We start from the raw sequence: 14,438 nt of genomic DNA, 5'->3' as shown, positions 1-14,438 counted from the left end.
AACTTCCTCCCCCCCTCGATCATCCTGAGACCCCGATCTTCCTCCCCCCCTCGATCATTCTGAGACCACGATCTTCCTCCGCCCCCAAACATTCTGAGACACCGATCTTCCTCCGGCCCCCGATTAACCTGTGACCCCGATCTTCCTCCGTCCCCCGATCATTGTGAGACCCCTATCTTCCTCCACCCCCAAACACCCTGAGACCCCGATCTTCCTCTGCCCCCAATCATCCTGAGACCCCGATCTTCCTCCCCGCCTCGATCACCCTGAGACCCCGATCTTCCTCTGCCCCTCGATCATCCTCAGACCCCAATCTTCCTCCCCTCTCGATCGTTCAGAGAGCCCCATCTTCCTCCCCCCCTCGATCGTTCAGAGAGCCCGATCTTCCTCCACCCTCGGTCATCCAGAGGCCCCGATCTTCCTCCCAACTCAACGATCCTGAGACCCTGATCTGGGTCCCGCCCCCGATCATCCTGAGACCCTAATCTTCCTCCACCCTGTAACATCCTGAGACCCGAACTTCCTCCCCACTCGATCATCCTGAAACCCGGATATTCCCCCGGATCATCCTGAGACCCCGATCTTCCTCCCCCCTCGATCATCCTGAGAGCCCGATCTTCCTCCCTCGATCATCCTGAGAGCCCGATCTTCCTCCCTCGATCATCCTGAGTCCCCGATCTTCGTCCGCGCCCCCCTATCATCCTGAGACCCCGAACTTCCTCCCTCCTCTATCATTCTGAGATGCCAATTTTCCTCCCCCCCTCGATCATCCTGAGACCCCGATCTTCCTCCACCCCCGAACATACTGAGACCCCGATCCTCCTCTGCCCCCGATCATCCTGAGGCCCTAATCTTCCTCCTCCCCCTCGATCATCCCTCAGACCCCGATCTTCCTCCCCCCTCGATCGTTCAGAGACCCCGATCTTCCTCCCCTCTCGATCATCCTGAGACCCCGATCTGGGTCCGTCCCCCGATCATCCTGAGACCCTGATCTTCCTCCCCCCTGCATCACCCTGAGACCCAAACTTCCTTCCCCCTCTATCATCCTGAAAACCCCATATTCCCCCGGATCATCCTGGGACCCCGATCTTCCTCCCCCCCTTGATCATACTGAGAGCCCGATCTTCCTCCCTATATCATCCTGAGACCCCAATCTTCGTCCCGCCCCCCGATCATCCTGAGACCCTGAACATCCTCCCTCCTCGATCATCCTGAGACCCCGATCTTCCTCCGCCCCCGATCATCCTGAGAACCCGATCTTCCACCGGCCCCCGATTATCCTGAGACCCCGATCTTCCTCCGCCCCTGATCATCATGAGACCCCTATCTTCCCTCCACCCCCGAACATACTGAGACGCCGATCTTCCTCTGCCCCCCGATCATCCTCAGACCCCGATCTTCCTCCCCCCTCGATCATCCTGAGAGCCCAATCTTCCTCCCCCCCGCTCATCCTGAGACCCCGATCTTCCTCCCCCCTTGATCATCCTGAAAGCCCAATCTTTCTCCCCCCCCGCTCATCCTGAGACCCCGATCTTCCTCCACCCTCGTTCATCCAGAGACCCCGATCTTCCTCCGCCCTCGATCATCCTGAGACCCAGATCTTCCTCCACCCCCGAACATCCTGAGACCCCGATCTTCCTCCTCCCTCGATCATCCAGAGAGCCCGATCTTCCCTCCCCCCCTCGAACATCCAGAGACCCCGATCTTCCTCCCACCTCGATCATCCAGAGACCCCGATCTTCCTCCCACCTCGATCATCCTGAGACCCCTAACTTCCTCCCCCCCCCTCGTGCATTCTGAGACCCCGATCTTCCTACACCCCCCTCGATCATTCTGAGACCCCGATCTTCCTCCCCCCTCGATCATCCTGAGACTGGGGTCTTCCTCCACCCCCAATCATCCGGAAACCCCGATCTTCCTCTGCCCCCGAACATCTTGAGATCACAATCTTCCTCCGGCCCCTTGATTATCCTGAGACCTCGATCTTCCTCCGGCCCCCCGATCATCCTGAGACCCTAATCTTCCTCCCCCCCTCGATAATCCTGAGACCCCGATCTTCCTCCCCCCTCTATCGTCCTGAGACGCCGATCTTCCTCCCCCCCTCAATAATCATGAGACGCAAATTTAACTTCCCCCCCTCCATCATCTTGAGACCCCTATCTTCCGCCCCGCCTCGATCATCCTGAGACCCCAATCTGCCTCTGCCCCTCGATCATCCTCAGACCCTGATCGTCCTCCCCCCTCGATCGTTCAGAGAGCCCGATCTTCCTCCCCCTCGATCATCCTGAGACCCCGATCTTCCTCCCCCCTGTATCATCCTGAGACTCGAACTTCCTCCCTCCTCGATCATCCTGAGACCCAGATCTTCCTCCTTCCCCTGATCATCGTGAGACCGTATCTTCCTCCACCACCGAACATACTGAGACCCCGATCTTCCTCTGCCCCCCGATCATCCTGAGACCCTAATCTTCCTCCCCCCTCGATCATCCTGAGACACCGATCTTCCTCTGCCCCGCGATCATCCTCAGACCCCGATTTACTCCCCCCTAGATCGTTCAGAGAGCCGGATCTTCCTCCCTCCTCGATCATCCAGAGACCCCGATCTTCCTCCCCTCTCGATCATCCTGAGACCCCGATCTGTGTCCATCCCCGATCATCCTGAGACCCTAATCTTCCTCCCCCCTCGATAATCCTGAGACCACAATCTTGCTCCCCCCTCTATCATCCTGAGACCCCGATCTTCCTCCCCTCTCGATCATCCTGAGACCCCAATCTTCCTCCCACCTCAGCGATCCTGAGACCCCGATCTGGGTCCGTCCCCGATCATCCTGAGACCCTGATCTTCCTCCCCCCTGTATCATCCTGAGACCCAAACTTCCTCCCCCCTCTATCATCCTGAAACCCCGATATTCCCCCGGATCATCCTGGGACCCCGATCTTCCTCCCCCCTTGATCATACTGAGACCCCGATCTTCCTCCCTCGATCATCCTGAGACCCCGATCTTCGTCTGCCCCCGATCATCCTGAGACCCTGAACATCCTCCCTCCTCGATCATCCTGAGACCCCGATCTTACTCCCCCCCTCGATCATCTAGAGACCCCGATCTTCCTCCGCCCCCGATCATCCTGAGAACCCGATCTTCCACCAGCCCCCGATTATCCTGAGACCCCGATCTTCCTCCGCCCCCGATCATCATGAGACCCCTATCTTCCTCCTCCCCCGAACATACTGAGACCCCGATCTTCCTCTGCCCCCCGATCATCCTGAGACCCTAATCTTCCTCCCCCCCGTCGATCATCCAGAGAAACCGATCTTCCTCCCTGCCTCGATCATCCTGAGACCCTGATCTTGCTCCTCGCCTCGATCAGCCTGAGAATCCGATATTCCTCCCCCCTCGAACATCCTGAGACCCCGATCTTCCTCTGCCCCTCGATCATCCTCAGACCCCGATCTTCCTCCCCCCCTCGATCGTTCGGAGAGCACAATCTTCCTCCCCCCTCGATCATCCAGAGACCCCGATCTTCCTCCCCTCTCGATCATCCAGAGACCCCAATCTTCCTCCCCCCTCGATCATTCTGAAACCCCGATATTCCCCCGGATCATCCTGAGACCCCGATCTTCCTCCCCCTCGATCATCGTGAGAGCTCAATCTTCCTCCCCCCCGCTATCCTGCGACCCCGATCTTCCTCCTCCCTCGATCATCCTGAAACGCCCCAATCTTCCTCCCCCCCCGCTCATCCTGAGACCCCGATCTTCCTCCACCCTCGATCATCCTGAGACCCCGATCTTCCTCCACCCTCGATCATCCTGAGACCCAGATCTTCCTCCATCCCCGAACATCCTGAGACCCCGATCTTCCTCCTCCCTCGATCATCCGGAGAGCCCGATCTTCCTCCCCCCTCGATCATCCAGAGACCCCGATCTTCCTCCCCCCTTGATCATCCAGAGACCCCGAACTTCCTCCCACCTCGATCATCCTGAGACTGGGGTCTTCCTCCACCCCCAATCATCCAGAAACCCCGAACTTCCTCTGCCCCCGAACATCTTGCGATCACAATCTTCCTCCGGCCCCTTTTATTATCCTGAGACCTCGATCTTCCTCTGGCCCCCGATCATCCTGAGACCCTAATCTTCCTCCCCCCCTCGATAATCCTGAGACCCCGATCTTCCTCCCCCCTCTATCGTCCTGAGACGCCGATCTTCCTCCCCCCTCAATAATCATGAGACGCCGATTTTTCCTTCCGCCCCTCCATCATCCTGAGACCCCTATCTTCCTCCCCGCCTCGATCATCCTGAGACCCCGATCTTCCTCTGCCCCTCGATCATCCTCAGACCCCGATCGTCCTCCCCCCTCGATCGTTCAGAGAGCCCGATCTTCCTCCCCCCTCGGTCATCCAGAGGCCCCGATCTTCCTCCCAACTCAACGATCCTGAGACCCCGATCTGGGTCCCGCCCCCGATCATCCTGAGACCCTAATCTTCCTCCACCCTGTAACATCCTGAGACCCGAACTTCCTCCCCACTCGATCATCCTGAAACCCGGATATTCCCCCGGATCATCCTGAGACCCCGATCTTCCTCCCCCCTCGATCATCCTGAGAGCCCGATCTTCCTCCCTCGATCATCCTGAGAGCCCGATCTTCCTCCCTCGATCATCCTGAGTCCCCGATCTTCGTCCCGCCCCCCTATCATCCTGAGACCCCGAACTTCCTCCCTCCTCTATCATTCTGAGACGCCGATTTTCCTGCCCCCCCTCGATCATCCTGAGACCCCGATCTTCCTCCACCCCCGAACATACTGAGACCCCGATCCTCCTCTGCCCCCGATCATCCTGAGGCCCTAATCTGCCTCCTCCCCTCGATCATCCTCAGACCCCGATCTTCCTCCCCCCTCGATCGTTCAGAGACCCCGATCTTCCTCCCCTCTCGATCATCCTGAGACCCCGATCTGGGTCCGTCCCCGATCATCCTGAGACCCTGATCTTCCTCCCCCCTGCATCACCCTGAGACCCAAACTTCCTTCCCCCTCTATCATCCTGAAACCCCATATTCCCCCGGATCATCCTGGGACCCCGATCTTCCTCCCCCCCTTGATCATACTGAGAGCCCGATCTTCCTCCCTATATCATCCTGAGACCCCAATCTTCGTCCGCCCCCCCGATCATCCTGAGACCCTGAACATCCTCCCTCCTCGATCATCCTGAGACCCCGATCTTCCTCCGGCCCCGATCATCCTGAGAACCCGATCTTCCACCGGCCCCCGATTATCCTGAGACCCCGATCTTCCTCCGCCCCTGATCATCATGAGACCCCTATCTTCCTCCACCCCCGAACATACTGAGACGCCGATCTTCCTCTGCCCCCCCGATCATCCTCAGACCCCGATCTTCCTCCCCCCTCGATCGTTCGGAGAGCCCAATCTTCCTCCCCCCTCGATCATCCAGAGACCCCGATCTTCCTCCCCTCTCGATCATCCAGAGACCCCAATCTTCCTCCCCCCTCGATCATCCTGAAACCCCGATATTCCCCCGGATCATCCTGAGACCCCGATCTTCCTCCCCCCTCGATCATCCTGAGAGCCCAATCTTCCTCCCCCCCCGCTCATCCTGAGACCCCGATCTTCCTCCCCCCTCGATCATCCTGAAAGCCCCAATCTTTCTCCCCCCCCGCTCATCCTGAGACCCCGATCTTCCTCCACCCCCGAACATCCTGAGACCCCGATCTTCCTCCTCCCTCGATCATCCAGAGAGCCCGATCTTCCTCCCCCCTCGATCATCCAGAGACCCCGATCTTCCTCCCACCTCGATCATCCAGAGACCCCCTAACTTCCTCCCCCCCCTCGTGCATTCTGAGACCCCGATCTTCCTACACCCCCTCGATCATTCTGAGACCCCGATCTTCCTCCCCCCCTCGATCATCCTGAGACTGGGGTCTTCCTCCACCCCCAATCATCCGGAAACCCCGATCTTCCTCTGCCCCCGAACATCTTGAGATCACAATCTTCCTCCGGCCCCTTGATTATCCTGAGACCTCGATCTTCCTCCGGTCCCTGATCATCCTGAGACCCTAATCTTCCTCCCCCCCTCGATAATCCTGAGACCCCGATCTTCCTCCCCCCTCTATCGTCCTGAGACGCCGATCTTCCTCCCCCCTCAATAATCATGAGACGCAAATTTAACTTCCCCCCCTCCATCATCCTGAGACCCCTATCTTCCGCCCCGCCTCGATCATCCTGAGACCCCAATCTGCCTCTGCCCCTCGATCATCCTCAGACCCTGATCGTCCTCCCCCCTCGATCGTTCAGAGAGCCCGATCTTCCTCCCCCTCGATCATCCTGAGACCCCGATCTTCCTCCCCCCTGTATCATCCTGGAGACTCGAACTTCCTCCCTCCTCGATCATCCTGAGACCCAGATCTTCCTCCTTCCCCTGATCATCGTGAGACCGTATCTTCCTCCACCACCGAACATACTGAGACCCCGATCTTCCTCTGCCCCCCGATCATCCTGAGACCCTAATCTTCCTCCCCCCTCGATCATCCTGAGACACCGATCTTCCTCTGCCCCGCGATCATCCTCAGACCCCGATTTACTCCCCCCTAGATCGTTCAGAGAGCCGGATCTTCCTCCCTCCTCGATCATCCAGAGACCCCGATCTTCCTCCCCTCTCGATCATCCTGAGACCCCGATCTTCCTCCCACCTCAGCGATCCTGAGCCCCCGATCTGTGTCCATCCCCGATCATCCTGAGATCCTAATCTTCCTCCCCCCTCGATAATCCTGAGACCCCGATCTTCCTCCCCTCTCGATCATCCTGAGACCCCAATCTTCCTCCCACCTCAGCGATCCTGAGACCCCGATCTGGGTCCGTCCCCGATCATCCTGAGACCCTGATCTTCCTCCCCCCTGTATCATCCTGAGACCCAAACTTCCTCCCCCCTCTATCATCCTGAAACCCCGATATTCCCCCGGATCATCCTGGGACCCCGATCTTCCTCCCCCCTTGATCATACTGAGACCCCGATCTTCCTCCCTCGATCATCCTGAGACCCCGATCTTCGTCTGCCCCCGATCATCCTGAGACCCTGAACATCCTCCCTCCTCGATCATCCTGAGACCCCGATCTTACTCCCCCCCTCGATCATCTAGAGACCCCGATCTTCCTCCGCCCCCGATCATCCTGAGAACCCGATCTTCCACCAGCCCCCGATTATCCTGAGACCCCGATCTTCCTCCGCCCCCGATCATCATGAGACCCCTATCTTCCTCCACCCCCGAACATACTGAGACCCATATCTTCCTCTGCCCCCCGATCATCCTGAGACCCTAATCTTCCTCCCCCCGTCGATCATCCAGAGAAACCGATCTTCCTCCCTGCCTCGATCATCCTGAGACCCTGATCTTGCTCCTCGCCTCGATCATCCTGAGAATCCGATATTCCTCCCCCCTCGAACATCCTGAGACCCCGATCTTCCTCTGCCCCTCGATCATCCTCAGACCCCGATCTTCCTCCCCCCTCGATCGTTCGGAGAGCACAAGCTTCCTCCCCCCTCGATCATCCAGAGACCCCGATCTTCCTCCCCTCTCGATCATCCAGAGACCCCAATCTTCCTCCCCCCTCGATCATCCTGAAACCCCGATATTCCCCCGGGTCATCCTGAGACCCCGATCTTCCTCCCCCTCGATCATCGTGAGAGCTCAATCTTCCTCCCCCCCGCTATCCTGAGACCCCGATCTTCCTCCCCCCTCGATCATCCTGAAAGCCCAATCTTCCTCCCCCCCGCTCATCCTGAGACCCCGATCTTCCTCCACCCTCGATCATCCTGAGACCCCGATCTTCCTCCACCCTCGATCATCCTGAGACCCAGATCTTCCTCCATCCCCGAACATCCTGAGACCCCGATCTTCCTCCTCCCTCGATCATCCGGAGAGCCCGATCTTCCTCCCCCCTCGATCATCCAGAGACCCCGATCTTCCTCCCCCTTTGATCATCCAGAGACCCCGAACTTCCTCCCAACTCGATCATCCTGAGACCCCTAACTTCCTCCCCCCCCTCGTGCATTCTCAGACCCCGATCTTCCTACACCCCCTCGATCATTCTGAGACCCCGATCTTCCTCCCCCCTCGATCATCCTGAGACTGGGGTCTTCCTCCACCCCCAATCATCCAGAAACCCCGAACTTCCTCTGCCCCCGAACATCTTGCGATCACAATCTTCCTCCGGCCCCTTTATTATCCTGAGACCTCGATCTTCCTCTGGCCCCCGATCATCCTGAGACCCTAATCTTCCTCCCCCCCTCGATAATCCTGAGACCCCGATCTTCCTCCCCCCTCTATCGTCCTGAGACGCCGATCTTCCTCCCCCCTCAATAATCATGAGACGCCGATTTTCCTTCCCCCCCTCCATCATCCTGAGACCCCTATCTTCCTCCCCGCCTCGATCATCCTGAGACCCCGATCTTCCTCTGCCCCTCGATCATCCTCAGACCCCGATCGTCCTCCCCCCTCGATCGTTCAGAGAGCCCGATCTTCCTCCCCCTCGATCATCCTGAGACCCCGATCTTCCTCCCAACTCAACGATCCTGCGACCCCGATCTGCGTCCAGCCCCGATCATCCTGAGACCCTGATCTTCCTCCCCCCTGTATCATCCTGTGACTCGAACTTCCTCCCTCCTCGATCATCCTGAGACCCTGATTTTCCTCCCCTCCTCGATCATCCTGAGACCCAGATCTTCCTCCTTCCCCCGATCATCGTGAGACCGTATCTTCCTCCACCACCGAACATACTGAGACCCCGATCTTCCTCTGCCCCCCAATCATCCTGAGACCCTAATCTTCCTCCCCCCTCGATCATCCTGAGGCCCCGATCTTCCTCTGCCCCTCGATCATCCTCAGACCCCGATTTACTCCCCCCTAGATCGTTCAGAGTGCCGGATCTTCCTCCCTCCTCGATCATCCAGAGACCCCGATCTTCCTCCCCTCTCGGTCATCCTGAGACCCCGATCTTCCTCCCACCTCAGCGATCCTGAGCCCCTGATCTGCGTTTATCCCCGATCATCCTGAGACCCTAACCTTCCTCCCCCCTCGATAATCCTGAGACCACAATCATCCTCCCCCCTCGATCATCCTGAGACCCCGATCTTCCTCCCCTCTCGATCATCCTGAGACCCCGATCTTCCTCCCACCTCAGCGATCCTGAGACCCCGATCTGGGTCCGTCCCCGATCATCCTGAGACCCTGATCCTCCTCCCCCCTGTATCATCCTGAGACCCAAACTTCCTCCCCCCTCTATCATCCTGAAACCCCGATATTCCCCCGGATCATCCTGGGACCCCGATCTTCCTCCCCCCTCGATCGTTCGGAGAGCACAATCTTCCTCCCCCCTCGATCATCCAGAGACCCCGATCTTCCTCCCCTCTCGATCATCCAGAGACCCCAATCTTCCTCCCCCCTCGATCATTCTGAAACCCCGATATTCCCCCGGATCATCCTGAGACCCCGATCTTCCTCCCCCTCGATCATCGTGAGAGCTCAATCTTCCTCCCCCCCGCTATCCTGAGACCCCGATCTTCCTCCTCCCTCGATCATCCTGAAAGCCCAATCTTCCTCCCCCCCGCTCATCCTGAGACCCCGATCTTCCTCCACCCTCGATCATCCTGAGACCCCGATCTTCCTCCACCCTCGATCATCCTGAGACCCAGATCTTCCTCCATCCCCGAACATCCTGAGACCCCGATCTTCCTCCTCCCTCGATCATCCGGAGAGCCCGATCTTCCTCCCCCCTCGATCATCCAGAGACCCCGATCTTCCTCCCCCCTTGATCATCCAGAGACCCCGAACTTCCTCCCACCTCGATCATCCTGAGACTGGGGTCTTCCTCCACCCCCAATCATCCAGAAACCCCGAACTTCCTCTGCCCCCGAACATCTTGCGATCACAATCTTCCTCCGGCCCCTTTATTATCCTGAGACCTCGATCTTCCTCTGGCCCCCGATCATCCTGAGACCCTAATCTTCCTCCCCCCCTCGATAATCCTGAGACCCCGATCTTCCTCTGCCCCTCGATCATCCTCAGACCCCGATCGTCCTCCCCCCTCGATCGTTCAGAGAGCCCGATCTTCCTCCCCCCTCGGTCATCCAGAGGCCCCGATCTTCCTCCCAACTCAACGATCCTGAGACCCCGATCTGGGTCCGCCCCCGATCATCCTGAGACCCTAATCTTCCTCCACCCTGTAACATCCTGAGACCCGAACTTCCTCCCCACTCGATCATCCTGAAACCCGGATATTCCCCCGGATCATCCTGAGACCCCGATCTTCCTCCCCCCTCGATCATCCTGAGAGCCCGATCTTCCTCCCTCGATCATCCTGAGAGCCCGATCTTCCTCCCTCGATCATCCTGAGTCCCCGATCTTCGTCCGCCCCCCTATCATCCTGAGACCCCGAACTTCCTCCCTCCTCTATCATTCTGAGACGCCGATTTTCCTCCCCCCCTCGATCATCCTGAGACCCCGATCTTCCTCCACCCCCGAACATACTGAGACCCCGATCCTCCTCTGCCCCCGATCATCCTGAGGCCCTAATCTGCCTCCTCCCCTCGATCATCCTCAGACCCCGATCTTCCTCCCCCCTCGATCGTTCAGAGACCCCGATCTTCCTCCCCTCTCGATCATCCTGAGACCCCGATCTGGGTCCGTCCCCGATCATCCTGAGACCCTGATCTTCCTCCCCCCTGCATCACCCTGAGACCCAAACTTCCTTCCCCCTCTATCATCCTGAAACCCCATATTCCCCCGGATCATCCTGGGACCCCGATCTTCCTCCCCCCTTGATCATACTGAGAGCCCGATCTTCCTCCCTATATCATCCTGAGACCCCAATCTTCGTCCGCCCCCCGATCATCCTGAGACCCTGAACATCCTCCCTCCTCGATCATCCTGAGACCCCGATCTTCCTCCGGCCCCGATCATCCTGAGAACCCGATCTTCCACCGGCCCCCGATTATCCTGAGACCCCGATCTTCCTCCGCCCCTGATCATCATGAGACCCCTATCTTCCTCCACCCCCGAACATACTGAGACGCCGATCTTCCTCTGCCCCCCGATCATCCTCAGACCCCGATCTTCCTCCCCCCTCGATCGTTCGGAGAGCCCAATCTTCCTCCCCCCTCGATCATCCAGAGACCCCGATCTTCCTCCCCTCTCGATCATCCAGAGACCCCAATCTTCCTCCCCCCTCGATCATCCTGAAACCCCGATATTCCCCCGGATCATCCTGAGACCCCGATCTTCCTCCCCCCTCGATCATCCTGAGAGCCCAATCTTCCTCCCCCCCGCTCATCCTGAGACCCCGATCTTCCTCCCCCCTCGATCATCCTGAAAGCCCAATCTTTCTCCCCCCCGCTCATCCTGAGACCCCGATCTTCCTCCACCCCCGAACATCCTGAGACCCCGATCTTCCTCCTCCCTCGATCATCCAGAGAGCCCGATCTTCCTCCCCCCTCGATCATCCAGAGACCCCGATCTTCCTCCCACCTCGATCATCCAGAGACCCCTAACTTCCTCCCCCCCCTCGTGCATTCTGAGACCCCGATCTTCCTACACCCCCTCGATCATTCTGAGACCCCGATCTTCCTCCCCCCTCGATCATCCTGAGACTGGGGTCTTCCTCCACCCCCAATCATCCGGAAACCCCGATCTTCCTCTGCCCCCGAACATCTTGAGATCACAATCTTCCTCCGGCCCCTTGATTATCCTGAGACCTCGATCTTCCTCCGGTCCCTGATCATCCTGAGACCCTAATCTTCCTCCCCCCCTCGATAATCCTGAGACCCCGATCTTCCTCCCCCCTCTATCGTCCTGAGACGCCGATCTTCCTCCCCGCTCAATAATCATGAGACGCAAATTTAACTTCCCCCCCTCCATCATCCTGAGACCCCTATCTTCCGCCCCGCCTCGATCATCCTGAGACCCCAATCTGCCTCTGCCCCTCGATCATCCTCAGACCCTGATCGTCCTCCCCCCTCGATCGTTCAGAGAGCCCGATCTTCCTCCCCCTCGATCATCCTGAGACCCCGATCTTCCTCCCCCCTGTATCATCCTGGAGACTCGAACTTCCTCCCTCCTCGATCATCCTGAGACCCAGATCTTCCTCCTTCCCCTGATCATCGTGAGACCGTATCTTCCTCCACCACCGAACATACTGAGACCCCGATCTTCCTCTGCCCCCCGATCATCCTGAGACCCTAATCTTCCTCCCCCCTCGATCATCCTGAGACTCCGATCTTCCTCGCACCTCAGCGATCCTGAGACCCTGATCTGGGTCCGTCCCCGATCATCCTGAGACCCTGATCTTCCTCCCCCCTGTATCATCCTGAGACCCAAACTTTCTCCCCCCTCTATCATCCTGAAACCCCGATATTCCCCCGGATCATCCTGGGACCCCGATCTTCCTCCCCCCTCGATCGTTCGGAGAGCACAATCTTCCTCCCCCCTCGATCATCCAGAGACCCCGATCTTCCTCCCCTCTCGATCATCCAGAGACCCCAATCTTCCTCCCCCCTCGATCATTCTGAAACCCTGATATTCCCCCGGATCATCCTGAGACCCCGATCTTCCTCCCCCTCGATCATCGTGAGAGCTCAATCTTCCTCCCCCCCGCTATCCTGAGACCCCGATCTTCCTCCTCCCTCGATCATCCTGAAAGCCCAATCTTCCTCCCCCCCGCTCATCCTGAGACCCCGATCTTCCTCCACCCTCGATCATCCTGAGACCCCGATCTTCCTCCACCCTCGATCATCCTGAGACCCAGATCTTCCTCCATCCCCGAACATCCTGAGACCCCGATCTTCCTCCTCCCTCGATCATCCGGAGAGCCCGATCTTCCTCCCCCCTCGATCATCCAGAGACCCCGATCTTCCTCCACCCTCGATCATCCTGAGACCCAGATCTTCCTCCATCCCCGAACATCCTGAGACCCCGATCTTCCTCCACCCTCGATCATCCTGAGACCCCGATCTTCCTCCACCCTCGATCATCCTGAGACCCAGATCTTCCTCCATCCCCGAACATCCTGAGACCCCGATCTTCCTCCTCCCTCGATCATCCGGAGAGCCCGATCTTCCTCCCCCCTCGATCATCCAGAGACCCCGATCTTCCTCCCCCCTTGATCATCCAGAGACCCCGAACTTCCTCCCACCTCGATCATCCTGAGACTGGGGTCTTCCTCCACCCCCAATCATCCAGAAACCCCGAACTTCCTCTGCCCCCGAACATCTTGCGATCACAATCTTCCTCCGGCCCCTTTATTATCCTGAGACCTCGATCTTCCTCTGGCCCCCGATCATCCTGAGACCCTAATCTTCCTCCCCCCCCTCGATAATCCTGAGACCCCGATCTTCCTCCCCCCTCTATCGTCCTGAGACGCCGATCTTCCTCCCCCCTCAATAATCATGAGACGCCGATTTTCCTTCCGCCCCTCCATCATCCTGAGACCCCTATCTTCCTCCCCGCCTCGATCATCCTGAGACCCCGATCTTCCTCTGCCCCTCGATCATCCTCAGACCCCGATCGTCCTCCCCCCTCGATCGTTCAGAGAGCCCGATCTTCCTCCCCCCTCGGTCATCCAGAGGCCCCGATCTTCCTCCCAACTCAACGATCCTGAGACCCCGATCTGGGTCCGCCCCCGATCATCCTGAGACCCTAATCTTCCTCCACCCTGTAACATCCTGAGACCCGAACTTCCTCCCCACTCGATCATCCTGAAACCCGGATATTCCCCCGGATCATCCTGAGACCCCGATCTTCCTCCCCCCTCGATCATCCTGAGAGCCCGATCTTCCTCCCTCGATCATCCTGAGAGCCCGATCTTCCTCCCTCGATCATCCTGAGTCCCCGATCTTCGTCCGCCCCCCCTATCATCCTGAGACCCCGAACTTCCTCCCTCCTCTATCATTCTGAGACGCCGATTTTCCTCCCCCCCTCGATCATCCTGAGACCCCGATCTTCCTCCACCCCCGAACATACTGAGACCCCGATCCTCCTCTGCCCCCGATCATCCTGAGGCCCTAATCTGCCTCCTCCCCTCGATCATCCTCAGACCCCGATCTTCCTCCCCCCTCGATCGTTCAGAGACCCCGATCTTCCTCCCCTCTCGATCATCCTGAGACCCCGATCTGGGTCCGTCCCCGATCATCCTGAGACCCTGATCTTCCTCCCCCCTGCATCACCCTGAGACCCAAACTTCCTTCCCCCTCTATCATCCTGAAACCCCATATTCCCCCGGATCATCCTGGGACCCCGATCTTCCTCCCCCCTTGATCATACTGAGAGCCCGATCTTCCTCCCTATATCATCCTGAGACCCCAATCTTCGTCCGCCCCCCCGATCATCCTGAGACCCTGAACATCCTCCCTCCTCGATCATCCTGAGACCCCGATCTTCCTC

This window comes from Somniosus microcephalus, chromosome 1 (assembly GCF_052327205.1).
Source record: "Somniosus microcephalus isolate GS21.2 chromosome 1, FLI_Smic_1.0, whole genome shotgun sequence".
NCBI lineage: Eukaryota > Metazoa > Chordata > Chondrichthyes > Squaliformes > Somniosidae > Somniosus > Somniosus microcephalus.
Note: the sequence above shows the minus strand (reverse complement) of the source record.